Here is a 7,495-nt window from a genome sequence, read left to right as displayed (position 1 = left end):
GCAGAGATTCACCTCATTAATATTAAACCCAATGTAAAACATGATTTCTCACCCACGGGGTGATGGACTGGTCGGAATAACAATTGGTGCTGAGCTGCACAGGGAGAACAGAGACGAGGCTGCAGGGAAAAGGAACGTGAACGTCCTCCAGTCGTCCAGATAGATCTAGAAGATGTAGATCATCTCTGCAGATGGCTCTACGTGGGATGCACGCTGAATGCCATCGTCCAGCCTGGTCAAATGTGAAGAAGAAATGTAAAAACTTTGCATGGAGTCAAAGGCGTCAGATGCAGAGCAGTTTCAACTTTATTTTCAGTAAATGAACAAAACGGGGCTCAGATTAGCGAGAAGTATTTACGTTTTAACATTTCGATAAATTTCATTTCATTTGCATTCTTTAGCGTCCATTTTGCTGTCCCCTGTTAGTGAGGTAATGATGCATTTCTGCTTTGGCTCATGTCATTTTCACCATGTCTCATTAAGAGGAAGATACAGTTGTTTCCATTTCTTCCCGAAAATACGATTTACTTGTCATACTTCTGTGAATGATACATCTGCAGCCGCTGCTAAGTGTCTTTGCAGAGAAAAGCCATGTCCTGACACACACACTCAGACCTCACACACAGTGTTTGGGTGCGAGCTGCTGATGAACTGATTACTGCCTCTATCAGGCCTCGTTATCCCCCTTCTGTCACAGATGGTGTGCAGAGCTCCGATTTTTTATTTTTTTTTCTTAGAAAATAGGACTGGCCCCAGATAATTTTGGCCAGTGATGATTTCTGAACGTCTCTATTTCTGAATTTGACTGAGAGGAAGAGGAACAATCCCCGTTTTTAGGATTTAATCACCATGCAGACCACAACAAGCAGCTCTGCTTTTTCTGTTGCTGTACAGGAAGCTCTTTGTTGTAGCATGAAAACAATCTTTCTTTTTATGACTGCAGTTTTTTTTTTTTTTTTAGTTGTTTTTTTTTGTATTGATGTTAATCTTTTGTGTTGTTTTTAAGCAAATAGCTGTGACTTGGGGTAGAGAGAATATCTTCAAGCAAACTAGTTTTTCAGTAAATTTCAGCATTTTGGGGGTAAATTAAAGACAAAAATTGAAGCTTGTGAATGCAGCTCCACATCTGCCCGCTCCGTGTCCTGTCTGCAAACAATGTGGTAGGGTTTGTTTTATTTCCTGCTTATTATTTTTGTGAAAATCTGCTTCCTTGTCTTCTGAGAACAGGACGGCAGATTTGTGTGCTTGCGTAAGTTTCTGTGAGAAGGTAATTAGAGTGTGTGTCTGTTTATGTTGTGGACACACGGAGTAAATTGCTACCTTTGATCGTAGAAATGAAATGTTTGCTCATTTGCACTTTTAAGAACGACTCGGTCCCCGTATGCATAATTTGTTTTGGTTTTTTATTATTATTGTTGTGACTCACTGGCACAAAAACAAGCACCTCGGTTGTGTGTGCTGATTCTTTCTCTCAACTTCTTTGGTTTGTAACCTTTTTATTACCGTTGGTGTTGTGATATAATCATTTGTGAATCTGCTCGGTCTTGGTTTTTGCTTTTCTTGTTCCTTTCTAAGGTAGAAATAGTGTTTGCCTGCAGCTGCTTAAAATAAAAAGTGATTTCAATAAGATAAGCATTTTTATTGACTTTTTTTTTTTCATCATGTCTGGAATAATAAAAATATTCCTCTAAGGTATAACACTATAAAGTTTCGCCTCATCCCAAAGTTTAAAACTGAAACTCAACAAAAATCCATTTATTTTGTGCTTAGTGATATGAATAATGATTTCTACTGGAAAACAAACAGCTATAAAATTGAATTAGCTGTTTCAGTCCCAAGTTTTATTTTTTTCCAAGCAGGAAATGTGAGCAAGTGACGGCGACATCAGTCTGGGATGTTTTGCTAACCCTAACATTCAGTTTTTGACATGTAACCTAAACCCAGAAGCAAATACTGGATTTTTTACTATTGAAACTCTAAAATCCATGATCTATTTTAATTTTCAACTTTTACAACATAAATAAACATATTACCTTACGTAGCAGCTTCGTAACCCTCCATAAAGCTGACTATAAAGACTGTATTTACATACTGACCATTGCTGACGCTGTCATTTCTTCTAGACAAGGCTTTTGAATTTTGATGAAATTAGATATGAGAGTTAAATACGGTGCATTTATAAAGCGCCAACAGCAAATGTCGCCTCAAGGTACTTTACTAATGGGCTCTATTGATTTTTCCACCACTTTTCTTGTTTGGTATGCACACAAAATGTCTCCTTCCAGCCAGCCGTGGGCAAAATGTCATACAATAACATAATTCATTGTAAAAGGATTTGAACCCCTGAACTTTTTTTTACACGTTATCGTTATTTACATTTAACGTCGTAGCACTTCATATGACTTTAGACCAACACAAAGTAGTGAATTAAAAACTGAAATATGAAAAATATGTCACATATTTGGATTCACCAGCCCTGTTTACTCAGATAAACTAACTGAAAAGTACACTTTCAATAAGCTATAAGGCCTTGCTTTAAGTAAACAATTCCTTAATATTGATGAAAAAGACAGTTTAACTTATTTCAAGCTTACTAAGACATTTGAACTAGAAACTAGACCAGAAATACTTGGTACTATCTTGTTTTTGAAGTGACATAATTGTGACCTGACCCCTATTTTGCAAACTTCTGCCCTAAAAGGTCTTGAAACTGAAACTGCAGCAAAAGGTGAATCTGTGAACACATGTTGGGTGAAAAGCGTTCAACTCCATCATCAAATTGTTGGTTCTTTCTTTCACTGCAGAAGTTTGTCACAATAAACATTAAGGTTTTGACATAATCAGATGTTCGGAAAACACGTGATTAATTTTTAAATTTAATTGAAATAGTAACAATGATTACTGTATTCATTCAGATTGTTAAGAAAAACTGTTAAAATGTAATAAATACATTGACTTATTTTTGAAATGAAAAAATAAGTTGCGATGGCTTTCTGACGTTTGATAGTTTCAAGCATTTTGGGAACTATTCTCCTAATCCTACACTGCAAAACCACAAAATCTACCAAAGTTTTTTGTTCTGGTTTCTTGGGCAAAGGTCTTAGTAAATTTGAAACGAGGCAAAACTAACTTAGATGACATAGGAGCTTGTTTTAAGCCAACTGATGGAAAAGCGTCAGCTCTAAGGAAAATGACCTTCCATTGGAGTAAGACATTCTTCTCATATTATAAGTTAAATCACACCTGAAAGAATTTTGTGGTTTTGCAGTGTATTAAAGGTCATTGGAGACTCTACAGGACTTTTCCCAAGAACCAAGTCTTTCCTGGTCAGGTAACATTTCCACTATTCAATATTCTTACCCTCTTCCCACATTGTGTGCATAAGATAGCATTGCTCCTTTTGCATTAATCACCGACTGCAGACAGCACCAAAAAGCATGAAAGTGCGTAGCGCTCATTCTTCCAAGACTCTTTGCAGGGATTCTGATGGCTCAGCTTTCCATGCCAGCATCTAATACTGGTGTTGATGAGAGCGGCCTCCCTGCACGGGCCTGTCGACGGGCTGAATAATGTCAACATCCTGCTGACTCGTAGCGACTCCGCTGGTGAGGGGGTTTCATGTTCGCAGGGGCAGAGCCCCAGGCATCCATCTGTGATCTCCATCCGTTCAGAGAAAGGAAACAGCCGAGTGGGATAACGGAGGATCGTGTTCTGGTTTGTAGCCAACACTGAAAGCGCTTCATCATGTCTGTACGTCGTGTCAGACATAAACACTGTCTTGTTTACACGACCAGAGGATTAAAGAGAAATGATGATGATCACTGTTTGAGAACTTTCTAAGGAAAATTGATCAAGAATTTTGAGAATAAAATACTTAATAAGATGGAAAACACCTGCAATTTCAGTAGCCACTGTTGGTTCATGTGAGATTTTATATTCCCTTTTTCTTAGACTGTGTCTTAGAAGATTTAACAAAGTGCTTTCAGCTACAAAGTCGTTCAACCAACAATCTACCAAGCTGTTGGGCAGAGCGCTGCATTACCTTTCAAAATAAAAGCACGATTAATTAGCCGGTTATTCCTGTGTGACTTATTAGATCAATGAATCTGGGGCGACAGTTTCTGTTCACCAATTAGTTTTAGAGACTGCTATTAAAATTACGACAAGTTTCATCAAGATCCTCACGTAGGATCGGTGGCAACTTGGGGGAAAAGAATGACAAAATTCACAAACACAATTGCTCAGTTTTCAGCACATCACACATTTTCAGCCTTAAAGTTTATCAAACAGGAAAAGAAAAAAGCTTTTGAAATGCCTATTTGGAGATGCAATTGGGATTACTAGACAAAAGAAATATATATATTTTATTTGTTCTTTAGTTGTTTGGTTGATTTCGACGGTCAGTACATTGGTTGTTGTAATTTCAAGCACTTGCTTACATGGGATAAATTAATTACCAATTATTTCTTTTATATCAATGTTGAAATCAAAATGTCATCAAGTGACACGATTAATAAGTTTTAGAGAACACACAAATATACTGAAGGGCTTTGTATGTGAATCTAATGTTGAATCAAGTGAAGAATTTTTTTAATTTAACCATTTGATAAAATTTGTGGGTGAGATTAAAGCACCTGATTCTTAAAGCAGCAGTGGAGCTCATTAGTCTGTGACCCGGTTCTGATCAAGAACCAATAGCAGGTCACAGGTTTGCACAGAATCTTCTGGCTCCCATGTAGGTGAGAAACATTTTTAATCGTCTGAATTTTTTATTTATTTATTTTTTTTGTGTTTCATCTCGACATACATGCTCTTAGACTTGCACGGACAGATCAGTGGATAATGAACCAGAGAACAGTCTGATCCGTTCATCGTCACTGGAGAAGTTTAGCAATTATAAAGATGTCATTTGGGATTAAACCCAGACAAATGTGTGACGAAATTACTGAAAACAAAACAGTTAAAATTGTTTTGTGTATTATTTCTGGACGGCATGAAAAACATTTTCGTTCTTGAATAAATATATTTTATGTACAACAAATTTTATGTGAGGGATTTTGTTTAATAAAAATATGACATATTATGTGATCCACTCCTATTTCCAACTATTGATCCATATGCGGCTCAGAAAGAAAACCCAGACATCCCCGTCCCCTGCGGCTCTCTCCAGCTTATTATCTGAGAGTCCCAGGCATTCCCGGGTCAGAAGGGATGTGTAGCTGCTCCAGTGAGTTGCCAGTCTGCCCCGGAGTCTCCTCTGAGAGTCACATTACAGTGAAAGCTGTCTTCCTGGTAGGTTCAAACAGGTCTAGCTGTGGCTTGTTCAGTCTGGTTTTCACCACTGTTTCCTTTCCAAGCAGTTTTCCATAGTCTTTCCTGAGGCACTCTTAGTCTGAACCAAAAGGAAGAGATGGCAAAACTTATGGGCTCAAACTCTTCCAATGTGATAAAATGACGATTTTGAGCTGGAGAATGCAAACCTGTGAATAATAGATAACATATTCAGATTTTCCTGAATTTATCTGTCATTTCACATTTAGCCTAGTCATTTTCTATCCCATTGCATTCCTATGATTGATTCTCATCTCCCGTCAGTGCTCCGTCTGGGATTTCTCACATTGAACTTGATTTCATCCTGGTTAATTATCAAACATGAGGAGGAGTTGTGAACGAATTTTAGTCTGCCATGTTTGTAGTTTGGGAATGGCACTTTTTGATTGAAGAAAAAACAAACACATTTATTAAGAGAAACACTTAAATTGTTTCCCTTAAGTTGATTTGTTTCTATTTTATCATTTTAGTATGAAATTCTAAGTAAGTATAGCCTAAGTTCAAACGTCAGTAGCATTTTTTTTTTCTGTTTTTATTTGATCTTATTGACATTAAATATTTATATTTATTTCTTCTCAGAATTATTTTAGATTTCTGAAGGCTTACTGTAAAGTGTTGTATCATAATTATTATGTCATTAATGCTTGTCAGAGTTTGTTGGCATGTTTTTCTCTTGTTTTAATTTCTAAACTGGAAGTTTGATGAAGCATTTTTTGATTCAACACCAGCTTTCAGTTTTCTTAACTCCACATCTGCCATCTATTACAATAAATTAAATTAGTAGTTGGATTTAAACGTTGTTTGTTGGGAAGCTGAAGACGAGGAGATGTTTTAGTTTTCAGCATTACAATGAGTGATTGTTTTTTTTTTGTTTTTGTTTGTTTGTTTGTTTGTTTGTTTGTTTGTTTGTTTGTTTGTTTTTCATAGACTTTTATGATAAATAATTTTGTATTTGTTTTCCAAACAGACACTCAAGATAGTGGAGGGTTTATTTTTTTCTAAGCAAACTCACTGTTAAAGTGTGCATTCACATCGATTTATTTCAATTAGGTTTATGGAATTATCTTTGAAATGATTAGATGCCTATAGTTTCCACTGAAAGAAAAGATACTGCAAGTGTTGCAAAAGATAACATTTCAAATTACATTGATATTGATTACAGTTCAGCTAATGATGACTAGTGACTTGGTAAGTTAAGTTAAGTTATTAAGAAGTTCCCTGACGTTTATACTGGATAATCAGCGATGAGGTCAGAGCTTAAAAACCTAGAATATTTACTGTACCGTAAACTTGCACTTTCTTACTTCCTGTCTTATAATTCTCTCAGCTTCTTCAGAAATTCTCATTTTCTCAGCCATGTAATAGAAGTGGCTTTGGAAAGCACACATGCGCCACCTGGTGGCTCTCAAAGTTAGCTGCAGGGAGCTGGACCAGAGTCAACCCGCAACATATGTTGAGGAGGGACTTTTTTATATACTTCTTTCTGTTCACAAGAGTGTTGAGAAACTCTTTGCTGTTGCTCTTTTTTCTGACATGCTGAAACCTATCAGACAAAAGAAAGAGAGCAGAACACACATGCGGGATCGTTCCCAGAAAGATTGTTTCTGTTTATAGAGGTTTCGAACTAAATCAAACGGCTTTCTTGTTTGTTTTGGAGTGTGTCGAAATGAGAATCATCTGGATCAGAAACTTGCTTGCATTGTCATTTCATGCTTTAAACTAAACCTGGCCTTTTATGAGTTTTATAAAAGTGTGTGCTGTGGAAGAGCAGCTCGTGTTTCACAATCCTGCAGGAAGAGAAGTGTTGCACTCTCTCAGGGATTTATCGGTGTGCAGTCTGTGCACAGTTTGAACATGTCATCTGGACCTCATCCAAAGTTAGTTTCTAAATTTGCTGGAGTGAAAAAAGAGATCCGTCGGAGGTCTATTGTTTTCAGAAGAATTAGCTAAAATAAACTGTATTTCCCAGAAGAATACAGGTTTTCCAGTAAAAGATTTTAATCGTGCTAATGAGCTTCATCCCACCAGGCTTAACTAGTAGCAGATTGGAGATTTGGACAACTTATTGTGCAAAGGGAGGCAAGTGAAATAAGGTCCTGCCACAGCAGACAAGGTAGCAGATTTTATGTCAATTCAATTCACTAAATGGAGGAAAATATGAATA

Source organism: Poecilia mexicana, unplaced genomic scaffold (assembly GCF_051168715.1).
Source record: "Poecilia mexicana isolate PSO_F unplaced genomic scaffold, ASM5116871v1 scaffold_12, whole genome shotgun sequence".
In the NCBI taxonomy this organism is placed as follows: Eukaryota; Metazoa; Chordata; class Actinopteri; order Cyprinodontiformes; family Poeciliidae; genus Poecilia; species Poecilia mexicana.
Note: the sequence above shows the minus strand (reverse complement) of the source record.